The sequence below is a fragment of the Balaenoptera physalus genome (assembly GCF_965194825.1).
Source record: "Balaenoptera physalus genome assembly, chromosome: 2".
Classification (NCBI taxonomy): Eukaryota; Metazoa; Chordata; class Mammalia; order Artiodactyla; family Balaenopteridae; genus Balaenoptera; species Balaenoptera physalus.
In genome coordinates this window covers 48955595-48974639 of record NC_138883.1, presented here as the reverse complement: position 1 = coordinate 48974639, position 19045 = coordinate 48955595, and the positions used below count along the sequence as shown (strand labels likewise).

The following is a 19045-nucleotide window of genomic DNA, read 5'->3' as shown; positions in this document are numbered from 1 at the left end:
TATTTTTTGGTCCATCACAGGGAATAAATGTGGTTTTTCTTCCTGAACAGTAGAAGAAATATACTGTCCATTCTGAGAGTCATGATTAGATGCCTCCTACAAGCCAACTCTTCCTAAAAGTAAAAACTACCCATAAATATAGAGCTGGTATTGGATTGATTTTTGTTCTCCTCTTGTTTTTCCTGATCCTCCTGCAAAACAAGTTACAGTAAGATAGAAACTAAGTAAACTGGCATGCGGTACATGAAAGACGTCAGGTGTATTTGGGCTTATTCCTCCAGAATTATATAAAACTGATCTTTATACCTGCTTCTCCTTCCTGTTAAGGCTGGATGGTAACGCATGCATTTTTTCACTCATTTACTTAATTTATACATTCATTCAAAGTTCTAACTAAGAACCAATTGTTTGCCAGAACATGAAAAAAATAGAAAATAGTGACGATCCTTGCTACTTCCTTGGGGAGACAATATCTACATGCACGAAACAATTTAATTCTAAGATTTATTTAAAGTGTGTGAAATTTACTTGTAAAAATAATAATAGATGACATTTATATAGTGTTTACTGTGTGCCTGAAACTCTTTGTGTTTTTTATATATTAATATGTATATTAATCCTCACAACAATCTTGCCAAGTAGCTTCTATAATGATCCCATTTTACACATGGTGAAACTGAGGCATAGAGATGTTGACTAACTAGCAGCTAGTAAGTAGCAGAGCCAGGATCTGAATCCAGGTAATCTGGCTCCAGAGTCCAGGCTCTTTGGCCACTGCCTACCATGCACATACATTTTCTTTTTGAAATAGGAACAACTCATTATTTAATCATTTTTAAATCATTTTTCTGAATCATCCGCAGAGAGGCGTTGATTATATTTAAAATTTCAACCTGAAGGATGTATAAATACACATCATGTTAGTCATGAATTTTTAGTTTTTAAGCTTCTAGTTAACACTGTTTTCACATTTTATTGTGATTAACATTTGTGGAAAAGAAGTAAGGTACAAGATGCTCAGGCTCTATATAGAACATATAAATCAAGCCATCAGAATTTTACTTATTTCTTTTTGCCTCTGTTTTTATAGTCTGTGACTGTTAAGAGTACATATAAATCACATTTTTATTTAGGGGGAACCGTGCACATGCATTTTACGTAGAATGAAAATGTTGTAGCCAGAGGTCCCTCAGGGAAGCTCTCAGTGGGAGAAGATACGGTTCTTGAGCAGAACCTTAGTGATGGTGTAAGGTTTAGGCTATGAAGACGGTAGAACTGGACTTTGTGGGAAGCGAGAACAGCAGGAAGAAAAGCTGGGATTTGGAAATGATTGTAGCCTGATAGGAGGAATGACTGTCTTGCACAATAGTGTGAGAAGACTTTTATAGGGGGCCTTGAGCACCAGGCTGAAAAGTTCAAACAAAAATCCAGAGACAAGTATAAAAGCAAAGAATTGACTCATTCGTGCATTCATATAATTACAGCACTGGAAGGGACCTTGGTGAGGATCCATTCCAGGCCCTCCTTGTATCAGTGTAGAATCTGAAGATCCAGAGGTCACTCCCGGTGTCACTTACCTAGTGGCAGGGCTAGAGCAGAGCACAGCTGTCCGGATTCCTCATTTAACGTCATTTCCAATGTTTCAGGCCCCTCTGGGAAGTTCACGGGGCAGAGGCATTTGGTTCAACTCAGAGGCATTTGGTTCAACTCAGAGGCATTTGGTTCTCTCAGAAGAGAAGGAGGCAGGACGACCTGTGAGGCAGTATTGCAAAATTCAGGTGAAGCACAAGAGGCTCAGTGGAGATGGTAAACTTTTTGAGAAAGGATTGAGGGAATTTGATTGGGTATCACTAATAAAGGGATGGAAAGTGCCAAGGTGCCTCCACATTGGCATAACTTTGAAAGAAATAGAGAAATTGGACAGAGATGTCTCTTGGGCATAGAGATCACCAGTTCAGATTTAGTACCTGTGAGAGCAGGGTGACCTATTATACCCAGTCCATGTGGGCTCTTCTGTAACGTGATGATCAGATTCCAAGGCCGTCTGCAATTTCTCCGTTAAGCACTTGCCACCGTCATTAGCATGTGAGCAAGTCCTTGCCAAGACTGTGAGATGACACTGAACTCAGTTTTACTTCTATTTGGTGGTTTCTTCTACTGCCAATCAACCTCCTGTGTGTTCACTTCCCCCAGAGGCTGAACAGCAGAGTGGTAAATAGGGTCAGCTCTAAACACAGATGGCCTGTGTTTGAATCCTGCTCTACAACTCTTTCCTTGTGTGATTTGGGCAAATTGCTTCATTTCTTGGTGACTCAGTTTCCTCACCCCTAAAATGACACTGTGATCAGTACTTACCTTCTAGCAATGTGAGTTATTAAATGAATTAATACATGTAAAGCACTTAGAATAGAACTCAACATGTGGCAAACACTCAATAAACAGTAGCTCTGATAGTGGCTATTCCGTGATTCATCTCTGCTCCATTACAGCCCTGTAGGGTTTTTTTTTCTCTACAATAGCCTGGAGGGCTGGAGTTCTGCCTTCCCACCTGGTACCTCGTTCTCTGTGGCTGCTGTTGTAACCTTAGCATGTTTCATTCATCCCAGGCATCGCCCTCTGCTTCTCCAACAAAGGTCACCCTAGGCCCCCTGCATCCTTACCACATCTAAGTCCCCCATCCAATAAACCACGTTTTCCCCTCACACAGATACAACTCAAGTTTGTTCCCAGAAGCGGGGGTGGGGGGGGGGGATGGTGACAAGGACCCCTTTCTCCATTCTCATGCAATCTCACAACGTAAAATTGTGATTAGGCCCATCCAGCTTTTACCAAAGATCTCTCAGATTAAGCAGATCACGCTGTTCTGGAGTTCATCTATCTAAAGGTTCAAAAGTAAATTCGCTGTTTCTGAAGCAGGACTGAGAAGGAATTAACCTAGGGGCAGGAAGGGAATAAAGACGCAGACCTACTAGAGAATGGACTTCAGGACACGGGGAGGGGGAAGGGGAAGCTGGGACGAAGTGAGAGAGTGGCATGGACATATACACACTACCACGTGGAAAACCGATAGCTAGTGGGAAGCAGCCGCATAGCACAGGGAGATCAGCTCGGTGCTTTGTGTCCACCTAGAGGGGTGGGATAGGGAGGGTGGGAGGGAGACTCAAGAGGGAGGAGATATGGGGATGTATGTATATGTATAGCTGATTCACTTTGTTATAAAGCAAAAACTAACACACCATTGTAAAACAATTATACGCCAATAAAGATGTTTAAAAAATAAATAAATAAAAAATAAAGCAATTTTTTTGTTGAAAAAAAAAAGCAAAGAGAGAGGCTGCTGGACTGAGATTCAAATCCAGGCTTACTAGCTGTGTGACTTTGGATCATATAGTACCTCTGACTCTCGGTTTCCTCACTTATAAAAATAGGACTATTAATACCTATTTTGCTTCTTGTAAGGATTAAAAGTTATAAACTTTTGGAAAGTGCAGTACCTGGCACATAGTAAATGCTCAATCAACTCTGACTCTTGACACTATTATTATTATTATTATTACTGCCATGACTTCATCATCCTCCAATTATGAGTATACCCAATGTTTGAAAATGTAAAGATTTTTCAACAAAGTGAGATCTTGTTTTTTGGCTTTAATAACTCAACCAAGTTGTGCCTGGTGATGACAGGCAATGTCCAACATTAGAAGGCGTCAGAGTAAAGTGGCAGCAAAACCAGAATCTCTTTGTTTTGATTTCATCTTGAACGTTGGCTCTTTAGGCTGGAGGTGCCAATGGCAGGGCCACCAGCCCAGAATTTCAGGCTTCTCTGTGAGGCCAGAGAACTTCAATGCCATGGGGTGCTGGGCTAGTGCAGAAAGAGCTGTTTGAGGAGACTCATCGCTACTATGAGGTCTCAAGTCAATATGGTGATACTACTGCCTACCTTATTTTTCCATAGTCTTTATAAAGATATCATAGACCACATAGTAGTTTTAGGCATTTCTGAGAGCTCCCTGAGGTACACGAATAAGCTAGACATGAAAATTTAAAGCCTTTTGGTTTCCCCTGCCACTGAATTTTAAAAGTAGAGTGAGATGACCTCTCTAGAAATACAGATGGTGGGGCAGTGACACCCCCAAATCCCTCGGGGGCCCTGTGCAAATGATACCTGCCCCTGTCCATGAAGATAAATGTGAGGGTCCTTCTAACCAACTTGAACTGCAGTGGCATTCTTATCCCTCCTCTGTGCAGTCAACAGAAAAAGGCAAAGTTTAGGTTTGCAGCAAAATGGAAGTTAACTCCCCTGGTCCCTGCTAGTCAAGGGCTGTTTGGGTTAGAATTCTAGTGCTCTATTTTTCATGCAGAGTATCTTTCTTTTTTACTATGTTCTCTGGCATTTTTACTGTCTATATTACTCTGTTCTCATCTAATTTGATCTTAAACATTTTAAAAGATGAAGTTGCATTAGATCCTCACAAAACTAAGCACAGGGAGAAGTTTAAAATAAAGATGTTCTACAGGTCTCTACTTGGTTATGTAACAAAAATTATAAATTATAAATACAGGGGGCAGAAAAGCTGCCCTCTCATGAAATATTTTCTAAGATCTGCAAGAATAGGACCCAAACAGGGATTCTAGTTCTTGCATTCCCTTTTAAGTCAAATTTTAGTGGAGAGCCTTAGATCTTCTAAAGCTACTACTGCCCCAGGCTGCCCCCCATCCCCACGCTCTGATTTGCCATGTCTGTGCCTGTCACAGCTCTCACTTGAAAGGGTTCTGACCAAGCTAAGCTGTAAGGAACTAAGTGGAAGGGTGTAGAGAAGCTCACAGACTCTACCGAAAAGCCAGAGAACCAGACAGAACCCAGATAGGGAACAAAGGAAGCTCACAGCCCAACTCTCATGTCACATAAACAGCTTGGCTCAGTCATCACCGTCATCACTAGGGACTACACACCGTGGCTGGTACTATTCACTGAACAGAAGGAACCCTAAACTTTCCAGGCTTCTCTGTGCCATTCATTCCAGTATCGAAGCGCCCAGTGGGAACACCCAATTGGCCTCCCACCAAACACACAGTGGTGATGTCCCCAAACACAGGAAAGGGATTCAGATGATGGGCAGCCAAAAAATGATGTTCACTTTGCCTTCCATCTTCCTCTGCCTGCTCCCATTCTACCTTAAATTTAGTAAGGTAAACTTTTTTTTCAAAAAATCTTTTTTTCATCTTTATAGCGTTATTATTCCCATTTCACAGATGGGAAAACCAAGCATCTTAATTAGAACTGCCAATAACAAAATGCCATCAACTGGGTGGCTTAAACAAGAAGCATTTATTTCTCACAGTTTTGGAGGCTGGCAAGTCCAAGATCAAGGTGCCAGAAGATCCAGTATCTAGTGAGAACCCACTTCTTGGTTTATAGATGACCACCTTCTTCCTGTATCCTCACAAGGCAGAGAGAGCTCTGGCCTCTTTATCTTCTTAAAAGGGGCTCCATTCTCAGGACCTCATCTAAAGCTAATTACCTCCCAAGGGACCCACCTCCAAATACCATCACATGGGCGATTAGTGCTTCATATATGGTTTTTTGTTTGTTTTGGATTTTAGGGGGACACAAACATTCAGTTCACAGTACCAAGCCTCAGAGAGGTTAAGTGACTGTAGAAGTTCATAGAACAGCATTTATCACTTGTAGATTTTTGTTCCATGTTTGGGTTTTAAAACACTACTACCCATTTTGTTTTGTCTTTCATTGTTGGTTTAGAAGCTTTTTTGTTTTTGTTTTGCCAATGGAACCTTTAAAAATTTTTCTAGCGAAACTTACAAGAAATCTCAATTTCTAAGGCAGAGAAAAGCAGAGCTGCTTGGGTTGAAGAGTAAAGGAGAACGGAAGACCGTCTGCTGAGACTCACAATACTAGTTTCAAACACACAAAGCACCACAGAGGTTTGAAAACTGCTGTTGCTTCCCTCAGTGAGAGAGGTCGGTCATTTCTAGTCCATTTCCTGTCCCTGCCCCTCTAGCCCCGGACTCAGGGGCAGGATACAGCTCTGAGTTTAAATAGAGAAGTAACTGTTCATACCCAAATTTGTCCATGGCTGTGGTCCAGCATTTCTCAAAACATGTTCCATAGAACTCTTGTTCGTCGGGATATTAATAAATAATAACTGAGAAAAATAAAAACGTTTTGTCAATGTTGAATCTCTCACCTTAGCTAAATGTATTGAAAACAATAACAAATTTCAAATGTTTCTTACCTACGAGGAAGGACTCTCAGACAGTATTGTGACACTCCAAAGAGGAGGTACAGTGTCTAGAATTTTCCAAATATTTGACCAGAAACCTATTTTTTTGAATTGCATTTCTTAGGACCAACCTCTGGAAATTGTTTGACTCAGTTTTATCTTTTAATGCCTACTAAACATCTGGCTATTTTTGGAAGCAGGATGAGTTGGTTCTTACCCAGCCATTTTTCTTAGAAGAATTCTTGTAAAGTTTGTAAATCCCAGAGGAATTGCTAAATTCACTCAGGAAAGGTAGACATCTATTTGATCCCTTATGTCTGAAGGAACTGGTTTAGGTATCAGCATTTCTCCGTCAGGTAAGGGTGAAGACAGTAGCTCAGAAACACTCAGAAAAATCTTAGGCCTGGATACTCTCAAGATAGTAACAACAGTTATTACAATTTGCTAATTAACAGAGGTCTGTAAAGTGCAATTATGAAAGGCAGTGAGGTGAAGGGAAATTTGCTTTCAGATTCAGTGTTTTTAAATCCTGGTGATTATTTATCCCTCAGAGGAAATGGAGGTGTCTCCAAAGGTCTGATTCAAATGCAAGAAGGAACCAGAATTCTGGAAAAGAAATGATTTAGCCAGGTGGAAGGCATTGAGCTGCCCAGGGCAATCTATTCCAGGTGGACGTCTGTGACTTATCTTTTTACTTCCTTGAAGTCAAATGTGTAGCCTGATTTATAAATGTCTACAGTCCGCTATGCCTTTTGCTTCAGATGAAACCTGCTCAGCCTGGAATCTTATCCCTTCCTCAACCACATCTTTATCTCACCAATTCATTTCTTACCTTAGATAAATCACCTACCTAATGTGAGCCTCAGGGTTTTGTTTTTAGTATAAAATTGGAATAATCCTAACTGCTCTGTCAGCTGTCAATTCTGAGGTTGTGTTGAGAATCAATCATGTTGATCAGGACCAAGACTAGCCTCTACTACACCTTTGTGCTAATTAGAAAAAGGCATCCCCTCTGGAAGTCAGCAGCCTGCTGGCTCAGGCTTGGCTAGTGGCATAGGCTAGATTTCAGCCCCATGCACCTCAGAAATCTTGTACAACCTGCCCAATTGTACATCTTTTATCCATAAATGCAAAAGAATTATGTAAACTGAAAAGTGCTTTCATCGGACAGTGTTATAGAGCAGTCAGGGGCAAGACCACAAGGATCTGGGTTCATTGCTGGCTCTGCCACAACAGCTGTGTGACCTGGGCAAACTCAGTGACCTCTCTGAGCGCCAGTGTACTCATGTGTAAGAATGGGGATGACGGCATCTAAGATTTGAAGATTAAGTGAGATCATGCTTGAAAAGTACCCAGAAGATAGTAAGCACTCAATAAACGCTATTACTCTTATTATTATCTAAAGCATAGAAAAATGGACTTTTGGACATTACTGTCATTTTTATTCTAACATAGATCCTACGTTCTAGACAAATTAATCTTCTTCTCTATGTAACAATGTACATTGGCCAATCTGCGCCTTTCCCTATGCTGCTTCTTACTGGAAGCAAGTCACTCTGTGAATCCATAGCTCTCCTTTTACCATTCCCTTGGTATTTTCCCAATCACATACATTATTCTACAGTATTGTTAGAGACTAGTTAATATCTCATGATATAATGCTAAATTTTAAAAAGCAAGGTACAAAATTGTATATTCATGACCTCAATTTTATAAAAAAAATAATTAAAAAAATATGTACCCAGGCAGTCCATTCCTTACACAAGCTTAATATACATGAATTTCAGTTACCATGGGCTGGTTAAATAACAACAGTCTCTCAGCAACCCAGTTCAGATTTCAGTTACTTCAGCATATTATCTGTGAGTAATTGCATAAAGTGTAACTTCACTGCTAGCAATTTAGTCCACAAATCACTGTGTAAATGATGCATATATTTCAAGATCAGAAACCAATCATATCAATTCTTTCCAAGTCTGTCCATCACTGGCCACTACACATCTGTTATTCAGTTCATGTACAGACAGCAAAGTGTGTGGTTGTGTTGCTTCCTTATCTCCCAATAATAGACTTACATGGCATTTTTTAAAAGTGAAAAATTGAAGAGGGAACTGGTTAAAAATGATGCAAGTGCAGCACAGAAATGAAAAGTGGTAACAGTGGATAAAACTTATATCAGTGTAACTGGAGTTACAGAAGAAATGTTTAACCATGGGATGTTGACACTGATGCTGTTTAAGAGACTGTAGATATGGCCCCAGCCAGAGGAACTTAGGGAAGGTGAAACTGACAGAAGTGTACAAATGGGAGAAAAAGGATGGAAATGTCCCAGAGGAAGTGATGCTGGCAAAAAAAAAAACAAACAAACACAATAACAAAACTTTACACTAAAGGAATTCTAAGAGATATTTCACATTATTGACAGTGCAAAGGATAAAATGTTGGAAGCTGATTTAAACTTAGAAAAGAGTATGACAATTTGCCAAGGCATAGAAAAAAATGACTGCTCTATATCATAACTGACACAATGAAAGATAGACAACCACTACTCAAACTGCTTTTGCAAAGAAATAAAACACTTCAATTCTGTGTTTCTAATACTTTAAATTACAGAGTACTAAATACAGATTTTACTATTTCTATTTCCCTATACATTTATAGCCAACAGTAAGAGAGTTTTTAATGTTTTGACAAAAAATGCTAAAGGTCACAGAACACTTGAGTTTTCTCCATTGATTATGAAAATGACCTTGCATGGTTTCAACTTGCGTGGTCACTGTTACAGTCATATACTATCATGCAAAGTGACAACTGCCTGTACTTATATCTCCACAGAAAAGAATGACTAGATGAAAGTGCACCAAAAAGTGAACATTGGTATTAGAACTATAACTGATTTTAACTTTCTTCTCTGAAATTTTCAATATTTTCCAATTGTTCTACAACTAGCACAGATTACTTTTATAAGCAGAGAAGAAATTATTAACAAAAAAATTGGTTTAAAATTCAGCTCCATTGGGAGTATAAGGCACCCTTGATTGGCCCTCTCTGCCCTTGGCTCAGGGCCATTTGATCAAAATATAAGGTGCCTTGCTGCTGATTAATTCTATAAAGGCATTTGGGTTATTGTCTATGATATTTTTAATGATCTCAACAAAATAGACATTTCCTGCGTATATAAGGTGTTACCCTCCTATCCCCTGGAGCCCTGAACAGTGTTGTGAATACCTAATAGGTGCTCAGTAATATTTCTAACCCATCTCTCAAAAACCTGCCAGCAATTGCTGGGGGAAAATTACCCCAAAAGCAGCAAGGAACACATTAGACGATATTTAAACACATGTTAAGAAATTTCATATAAAAGTCTTTAGGTGTTCTGCTCATATAGTTAAAAATTAAATTTTTCTTCAAACAACATAATAGTTGAGAATCTAGAGGACTCTAAATCATGATGGTTCCAGTTTTGGTTTCCATAGTAACTTTAATTCAGCCTCAGAGTCTTGACACATTTCTTTGGATTGCAGCAAATGGGGTTAAGTTTTTTATCTATGTATGCATAGAAAAGCAAAGTTATGATTGTTGTGGAAACCACAATTTCTATTTCTTAAATATTGTTCTTTAAAAACTAACAAACTATCACACAAATAATTTTTTTAAATGTATGTCCTTTGTTTATATATGAAGTGCAATGGAAGACAAAATTTGTGCCTTCCTTGTTGCAGTACCTGACTTTTTTTTTTTTTTTTTCAGATTTCACCCTCCAAGTTAGTTCAGGCTCAGGCATAAGAGCTGAGGGATGTAGGCAGAGGTGGCAGGTACATAATGCCATTTCTGTCACTCAGGTTAGTACACAGTGCATTTTGTGGTTTCTACCTAAAACACCTTTTCGTCTCCCATAGATACACTGTATTTCACCGCATTGCCCTCAACTTAGTGGGACATCACTGAGGCCTGTGTCACTACACCGCCACCTCCAGAAGGAGGTGAACTGGGCAGAGGAGAGCAGGCAGAGGGGCTCTAACGTGCTGCCAGCAAATCACTCCAGATTTTCCCTTTTGACAAAGAGGTTTTTGTAGTATAGCCTCTAACCCCAGCCAAAGAAACTCCATCTTCCATCCAAGACTGTATCATTCACCTTTTCCTAAAGAATGTGAACAAGTGAAAGCAAAGACAAATTCTCATTTCAAAATATATCTAGAATTTTTAGCTTTCCTCATCCCCAGCCTTTTTAATAAACACCCGCCTCCTCCCAGGCTTACTAAATTTTACCTGTCACAATTTGGAAGTAAATGACTGTTTGTAGAGTTGTGTCTGTACCAGCTGACAGTTGGCTGCTGCACATAAATTCCAGTGCCTCTCAGGGCTGTTTCTTCAGGTCCCTGCCCTCAGTCTTGGGTGGCAGCACACACATGTACCGGACAGGGGGAACTCCTGCTTTCCAATGGCAAATCCAGTTGATTCTGTCTGCCCTGCCAGAGCTTGTGGGTTTCGTTCCCAAAGAGAATAATCTAGGTTAACCAGGACTCCCACTGCTGGATACCAGGACACTTGTTTGATATTTTAAGTACAAAACTGAAGATGGCAATTTGAAATGTATTTAACATACATTTATGAAGCCCACCTCTGCACCTCTGTGAAATTTCCATTCCTTCTTCCCAGGAATAGAATCCTCATACTTTCTGAACTGAAGAGAGGGCCAAAGAGCTTGGCATTCACAGGTGTACTTTTGGGGACAGAAAAACAGGGTGTGTGAAGTGGAAATAACAGACTGCATGATTGATGGAGCCTAGATGAACTCAGGGCATTTCTTGTACCTCTTCCAGAGACTTAATAAGAACAGAAAGTGAGTACGCATTGTAACCCTCTTCCACAGCAGGAACCCAACTCCCCATTACAGTTGGATATGGGAAATAGGGTGGGGAAGGTCCCTGCTATTTAGAGGTGGCAGGACTTGGGTCAGAGCTGGTAAGCAAAAGCAAAGTTAACTGCTTTGAATTTTCATTCCTTCCATTGGAGAAGTTGCCATCAGATTAACTGCCAGAACTTGTGTGGAAGAGATAGCTGAGTGATACTCCGTTGGGTTAACTCTGGATAATCCAGCCTCAACAGAAGAGGGAGTCTGGAACTGTGCCAGAAATGGAAAGAGGGAGTATGGGGGTGTTGTTGCAACCTTAGTATCCCTATCCCCATTATATCCCTGGAGGCCATGTGGACCAGTGAACCAAGGTTCTTTGAATAGATGGACTAGATAGATGCTTATAAAATATGATTTTGAGAGTTTCTGAAAGACCTAACTTGCCAAAGCTACATCAGTCCCATCACTCCGAGGGCCTGAAATTTTACCTTTTAGGGTTCCAGTTTTAGGCTCAGGAATTATTGCCAGAAGATCCTTTTGAACTCAAATTTGTTCCCTAGGAACATAATGTATATTATTAGCTCCCATTTCTCCAGATTAGTTTATAAAACACTTGCACTTTCCCTTAACAGAGACTGGAGAAAAAGGGACTCTGGAATAATGGAACAGGAGGCTGGTAAATTTTGATTATATCAGAAAGAATGAGAAGAAAACCTGCTTCCAGAGTGAACAGAAATATGAAAGTATCTTTAACAGTGTGAAGATTTGCCCCTGGAGTGAAGTGTCAGAAAGAAAAATAATGTTTAGAGAGGAGAGCAAAGGGTGAAGCCTGACAACATCAAATCCAGCTCTATCTGCCAAATCAAAGAAGGCTGCTGTTTGATCCTGCTGTTTCATGGAAAAGGCAATTGATCAGAATGAATTGAAGATAATACTTGTTACTTGTCGTTTTTATAATAGCCATTCTGACAAGTGTGAGGTGATATCTCATTGTGGTTTTGATTTCCATTTCCCTGATGATTAGTGCTATTGAGCATCCCTTCATGTACATTTTGGCCATCTCTATGTCCTCTTGGGGAAAATGTCTGTTCAGATCTTCTGCCCATTTTTTAATTGGGTTGTTTGTTTTTCTGATGTTGAGTTGTATTAGTTTTTTGTATTATTTTGGATATTAACCCCTTATCAGATATATCCTTTGCAAATATCTTCTCCCATTCTGTATGTGGCCTTTTCATTTTCTGACAGTTTCCTTCCCTGTGCAAAAGCTTTTTGGTTTAATGTAGTCCCATTTGTTTACTTTTGCTTTTGTTTTCCTTGCCTGAGGAGACACATCCAAAAAAAATATTACTAAAACTGATGTCAAAGAGTGTACTGCCTATGTTTTCTTCTAGAATTTTTGAGGTTACAGTTCTTACATTTAAGTCTTTAATCCATTTTGAATTTATTTTTGTGCATGGTGTGAGAGAGTAGTCCAGTTTTATTCTTTTGCATGTAGCTGTCCAGTTTTCCCAGCACCATTTATTGAAGAGCCTGTCGTTTCACCATTGTATATTTTTAACTCCTTTGTCATAGATTAATTGCCCACGTAAATGTGGGTTCATTTCTGGGCTCTCTATTCTGTTCCATTGATCTATGTGTCTGTTTTTTTGTGCCAGTACAATACAGTTTTGATGACTGTAGCTTTGTAGTATAGTTTGAAATCAGGGAGTGTGGTATCTCCAGCTTTGTTCTTCTTTCTCAATATTGTTTCAGCTATCTGGGGGTCTTTTGTGTTTCCATACAGATTTTAGAATTATTTGTTCTAGTTCTATTAAAAAATCCCATCAATATTTTGATAGAGATTGCACTGAATCTGTAGATTGACTTGGGTAGTATGGTTATTTTAACAATATTAATTCTTCCAGTCCATGAACATGGTATATCTTTCCATCTATGTTGTCTTTAATTTCTTTCATCAGCGTCTTATAATTTTCCAAGTACAGGTCTTTACCTCCTTCAATTTATTCCGAGTTATTTTATTCTTTTTCATGTGAATTATAAGTGGGGTTACTTTCTTTTTTCTCTTTCTAACAGTTCATTGTTAATGTATAGAAATGCAGCAGATTTCTGTATATTAATTTTGTGTCCTGCAACTTTACTGAATTCATTGATGAGTTTTAGCAGTTTTTTGATGGTGTCTTTAGGATTTTCTATGTGTAGTATCATGTCACCCGCAAACAGTGACAGTTTTACTTCTTTCTTTCCAGTTAGGATTCCTTTTATTTATTTTTCTTGTTTGATTGATGTGGCTAGGACTTCCAATATTATGTTGACTAAAAGTGGCAAGAGTGAACATCCTTGTCTTGTTCCTGATGTTAGAGGAAATGCTTTTAGCTTTTCACCATTGAGTATGATGTTAGCTGTGAGCTTGTCATATATGACCTTTATTATGTTGAGGTATGTTCCCTCTATACCCACTTTATTGAGAGTTTTTATCATGAATGGATGCTGAATTTTGTCAAAAGCTTTTTCAGCAACTTTTGAGATGATGATATGATTTTTATTCTTCAGTTTGTTAATATGGTATAACACATTGATTAATTTTGAGACATTGAACCATCCTTGCACCCCTGGGATAAATTCCACTTGATCATGGTGTATGATTCTTTTAATGTATTGTTGGATTCAGTTTGTGATTATTTTGTGGGGATTTTTGCATCTATGTTTATCAGTTATTTGGACCTGTAATTTTCTTTTTTGTGTGATATCTTTGTTTGGTTTTAGTTCCAGGGTGATGCTGGCCTCATATAAGGAGTTCAGAAGCATTCCTTCCTCTGTAATTTTTGGAATAGTTTGATAAGAGTAGGTGTTAACTCTTCTCTAAATTTTTGGTGGAATTCACCTGTGAAGCCATCTGGTCCTGGACTTTTGTTTATTGGGAGTTTTTAAGTTACTGATTCAATTTCATTACAGGTAATTTGTCTATTCATATTTTCTGGTTTTTCCTGGTTCAGTTTTGGGAGATTGTATATTTCTAGGAACATTATATTAATTAATGGTATTTGAATGTGAATGAAATATAAGTTCCCAATCTTGAGTTTATAGTTTTTTTTAGACTTTGCAGGGTTTTGTTTATATTTTGGTTTGATTCATACTTGTGAAAAATGTTTTACTTCTACTAGTGTTGAAATCATAGCCACCTACTGTTTTCTGTAGCTATGAAATATTATGTCTTGTTGCTTGCAGAACTAATGTTCTTACTGATTTTCCCTCCTCACCCTTTTGATTAAAAAGCAGCAACAGCAGGAGACAAGGCATGGGACTGAGAGTTGCCCATTATTTTTATGTCTTCTCTTGTCACAGTGATTCTCAACCCAGACTTCACATCAGACTGAACTATGCAGCTTTTTCAAATTGTGGTATTTCCAGGGGGAGAGCCTGACTGGTGTGTGTGTGTCTGTGTGTGAGTGTGTGTGTGTGTGTGTGCGTGCGTGCACGTATGTTTTAAATTCCACAGGGAATCTGATGCACAGCCAGAGTCAAGAACTCTCACTTTATTGACGTCAGTGAATATTTGCAAACTGTTTAAGTCTGGGGTTGGGAGTTGATTTAAACCTCTATTTTAAACTGATACTTACAATGTAAGATCCTGCCAAATGATCAGATCAAAATATTTTGTGTGTGCTCCTCTCTCTGCCTGGTTGTTTCTCCTGCTGCTTACACAAAAGTTGGAGATCTAAACTCCTTTATAGGTTACCCCTGTGGCTGAAGGTATAAATATAAAGTGTCGAGAATGACTTTTTAAATGTACTACTTTATACAAGGGAGGAATTGTTTTGCACCCTGAGGGTGGTGGCCTGAGCTGTGGCTGAGCCCCAAGCCTCACGGTTAAGCAGTGATGCTTCTGTGGCCTGTGAACGTAGCTCGCTGTGTGGACACATTGGTAGATGAGAGAGTCGCCTGGAGCGGAGCCCCACTGCCCTGGTTCAAAAGTTCATGGGCCCAGAAAGGGCGGTGGTAGAGTAGAGGCCAGACAGAAATGCTTTCTTTCACACAAGGGAATGCAGAGAAGCAATGTGACTCCTGGTTCGTCTGGGCAGACAGTGCCCTGCATGTATACACGGGGGTCCTCAGATTTCTTGCTCTGTTGGTTCAGGTTTATACACTATACAAATGCTTTCTCCTTCAGGAAAAATTGCATAGCATTTGACAGACGTTGTAAATAATTCCTCTTGTGAGTATGCATTTAATATATCCAGTGAGCCTAATTGCACTATGTAAAAGAGGGCATTGGTTCATGAAGTAACATAATGTATAGTGTGCATATTCATTCAGCCATTTTCTCTGATATGTGATAAATACTGCAACAGATATGAGCTCAAAACATAAGCTACGAAATGTGCGAGCACAGAGATAAATCAGATATGCATCAGATCTTAGAGTGCTTATCTTATGGTTTTAAAGATAAAAGGTGCTTATAAAGGGCAGAACATGGCACATGGCACACAGCACAGTTACAATTCTTTGCTGTTTCAGAATAAGGAGACTGACTCTAGCTGAAGGCAATTAGGAGAGGCTGTTTGGAGGAGATAGCCCTGGACCATGAGGGTTAGGTGGGATTTAGACAATACCTGGCTTGGCGGAGTGGCAGCTGGGCAGATTTCCAGGCAGGAGACAGAAGATCTAGGGCACATACAGCAAATTTGGCCAGAATGTGTAAAGAGGCGCCTCTGACACTTTCTAGAAGGCCCTCTTGGGTAAGTTACTGAACCTCTCTGGGCCCAGTTTCTTCATCTGTAAGATGGGGATGATAATAGCACCTCCTTCATGAGGCTAGGTGAGAAACAAATGAGTTAATATATGGAAAATACTTAGAACATTCCTTGGTACACAGTGTTCTATAAATGTTATAGAGTTAAAATGTTAGATCTGAGTTATTATTAACGAGAGGGGTAAAGAGATTTCAAGACCAGATGGCTGTAAGGTCTTCTAATTCTAAGGACCCAGCACGCATACCTGCTAAGAGTTTTGAGTGGCCTCCTGAGGGAGGAGGCCAGCTTCCCAAGGCTACTGCACCACTGAACCTGACGACAATTTGGGAGAACAGTGTGGGAAGAGACAGACCTGGGAACAGAAGAAGGCTCTGAAAACAGAGGGCTGCTGCATCTGACTTTTGCTGTTAATATTAATATGGGGTTGAAAGAAAAGGAAAGAAGCCCTGTTAGGTCATAGCCTTCCCTCTCAGTGGAAAATTCCCTATTTTAATTTCCTTTGGCTCTTCTTTTGTGTCTTCTTTGGCAAATGAAGGATTTTTTTAAAAAAGAGAGTGAGAGAAAAACAGCTTTGCCATAGAGAGGAGAAAAAATATAAGAAAAACAACCAAACCAAAACGAAAAAACAAAACAAACAGAAATCATCGTTATAATCTGTACTCACGGACACAGAAAGTGGCCCCAAGAGCCAAACCTCTATCCACCCCCTTCACGTCCATGGCAGAAGCCCACGAAGAGTAACTGAGGCAGGTTGTTGGGTGCAGGGTGGGAGGCTCTCTCCCCTCCTTCACCTGTTGTCCCTTGTTGTGGTAGTTCATTGCCTTTCCGAGGCAAGCATGGGCTTCCTCAGTCACTCCTTGACCTTTTTACTCCAAGCTTGGGAGTCAGGTTTTAAATGATAAATGATCTCCCAGGTAAAATTCTCTATGTTAAATGCTGAAAGAAACGCCCCTGAGACCCTCCTACTTCACTGGGCATGGTTCCCTTTGGAGTCTGGTCTCCACTCTGAGTGACTGCCAGGTCCTCAGGCTTCAGGGAGGGAGTTGGGAGTTCTGGTCTCCATTTCAGCTCCCGTGGCCAACCTGATCTCCATCACACAGATTCCCAACTATTCTCACCTGAAAAATAAAGCTGTCAGAAGACTTGAAAGCCCCAATCTGAAACCCCCTACATTTTATAAATACAAGGTGACATTGTTACCGTTCTAATTTTCATTACAGCACTCTCATTTTTTTTCCAGAAAAGGTATAAACAAAAAGACAATTTGGTTTGTATTTTTTTCACTTTCTTACCTCAGCTCTCCTTTAAGTTGCCAAAGGGAATGAGTTACTTGAACAGAGACACAGAGTTATTATGGTGAATAGCAAAATAAGATATGCTAAAGCTTAGGGGCTTAATTTTTTGCTTCATTCAGTAACATATTTCAAAAGAGCACCAGTGATTGGAACACAATTTATTTATCAACAGGGTTCTGGATTCCTCCCTTGTAGTTGACTCTGAAATCCATCTGACTCTTGCCGAGTGCTATAACCAAAGTGAGAAAGGCTAGAAACAGACCTAGCATTACGATTACCAAAGGGAGAAGAGTTCACCATGGACATTTATCCACACTGGCATTTGGCAACCAAACTCTGAGTCTTTCTTCCCAGCTCCTGACACATCCATTTGTAAAGCAGGTTAATAATAGCATCAGGGCTTCCCTGGTGGCGCAGCGGTTGAGAGTCTGCCTGCCAATGCAGGGGACATGGGTTCGGGCCCTGGTCTGGGAAGATCCCACATGCCACGGAGCAACTGGGCCCGTGAGCCACAACTACTGAGCCTGCGCGTCTGGAGCCTGTGCTCCGCAACAAGAGAGGCCGCGATGGTGAGAGGCCCGCGCACTGTGATGAAGAGTGGCCCCCGCTTGCCGCAACTAGAGAAAGCCCTTGCACAGAAGCGAAGACCCAACACAGCCATAAATAAATAAATAAAAATTAAAAAAAAAAAAATAATAGCATCATACCTACATCTCCACAGTTACAGCTAAATAACAGTTTCCATGATAAGCCTTTATTTTCCTGAAATTTAGAATTTAAGACAGCAAATTTATCTACAATATCTAAGCCCAGAATTCATTTTTGGCTTTCTCAAAGAAAGTTGTACCCATTTAACTCTGCCTGGCATGAGAGAAAATTGTTTTTAAAAGTACAGAGTTTAATTAGCTAGGCAATTTGCATGTCTCTTCAAACCCTGGCCATTGCCACAGGCAGGGAGCCAGATGAAGTGGAACCCACGGTCAGATACAGGAAGGCAATGTCAAGGGTTTGCAGTGAACCCCAGTTTCCAATAGCCTGGGTTAGTAATACGCATATTATTTTAACGACCTATTAGCACTTGTCATTGAAGTGAAAATTGGGTGATTTTTTTAAAAAAGGGTATCTGGGCGATTTTTAGAACATAGAGGGAAGGTGTATTTTTTTACCCTTTGCTTTCAGAAGCAGTCTGACACCCAGATGTCTACCTTCAAGCTGCCTCTCCTAGCCCTGGGGCTTCTCCTGGAATTTCCTGGGCGGACCCCGCCTCAGCCTCCCCGGAACTGGGGTAGAGCTGAATTCCAGCTTGTGGCCGGCGTTGAAGTTGGGCGGATGGCAGGCAAACATCGCTGCAAAGGGAAACCGCTGGAGTAGAGCACCTCGGTCCAAGCTTGGTTTTGTTTCCCGAGGCCACCTTTTTGCTCCCCCTTTCTTGATACCTGTGAGGAGGCTGTCACTGCCTTGGAGTTTAGGGCGTGTCCTTCAGGAAAGAAGGTTCTTGTGACTTCACTCTGAGTAACCTACCTTCCTCCGCCTCTTTGGTGAGAGGAGACCTTTGCAGGAGATATTTTCACATCCACACCTGTTGCCCTGTTTCCCGTTGCTTGTCCAATGGTTGCCTTAGAGTTAGTGGTGAAACTCCCTGGCCCAGTCACTAAAGCACTCGTGAAGGCATTTTGTTCAGCCCTTCACACATCTCTGGCTATTTAAGAAAAGGCTCAAGAACTGCCTCCAAGCTTGTGTTGCTGCCTAATACAACAGCACACGTAAAACCATAAAGCAGGGGTTCTAACTGGATAAAAGCCTTGGGCCCCTGAGGATGTCGTGAAGCCATTAGCCACAAAAGGCAAAGGGTAAGGCCCTATGTCTGCCAGGATACAGAGCATACAGAGAAATGTCCCCAAA

The 19045-nt window shown here is 40.4% G+C and overlaps 2 long non-coding RNA genes across 8 annotated transcripts in view; one reads left to right on the top strand and one right to left on the bottom strand.

Moving 5' to 3' along the window:
• LOC309654458 overlaps positions 1-19045 on the bottom strand; it is a 595613-nt gene that overhangs the window by 273392 nt on the left and 303176 nt on the right. The window lies entirely within an intron of this gene.
• Positions 1-19045, top strand: part of LOC309654448 — a 173888-nt gene that overhangs the window by 108960 nt on the left and 45883 nt on the right. For 3 of the 7 annotated variants that reach the window (XR_014260248.1, XR_014260250.1, XR_014260252.1), the window contains 2 exons: positions 9993-10084; positions 11730-14391. The exons of 1 other annotated variant lie outside the window; for it this stretch is intronic. This is a non-coding gene — a long non-coding RNA (uncharacterized lncRNA). Of the gene's footprint in view, positions 1-20; positions 120-9992; positions 10085-10901; positions 11086-11729; positions 14392-19045 lie in introns of those variants that run through there. 3 more of the 7 variants (XR_014260249.1, XR_014260251.1, XR_014260247.1) reach the window with 3 other exon arrangements.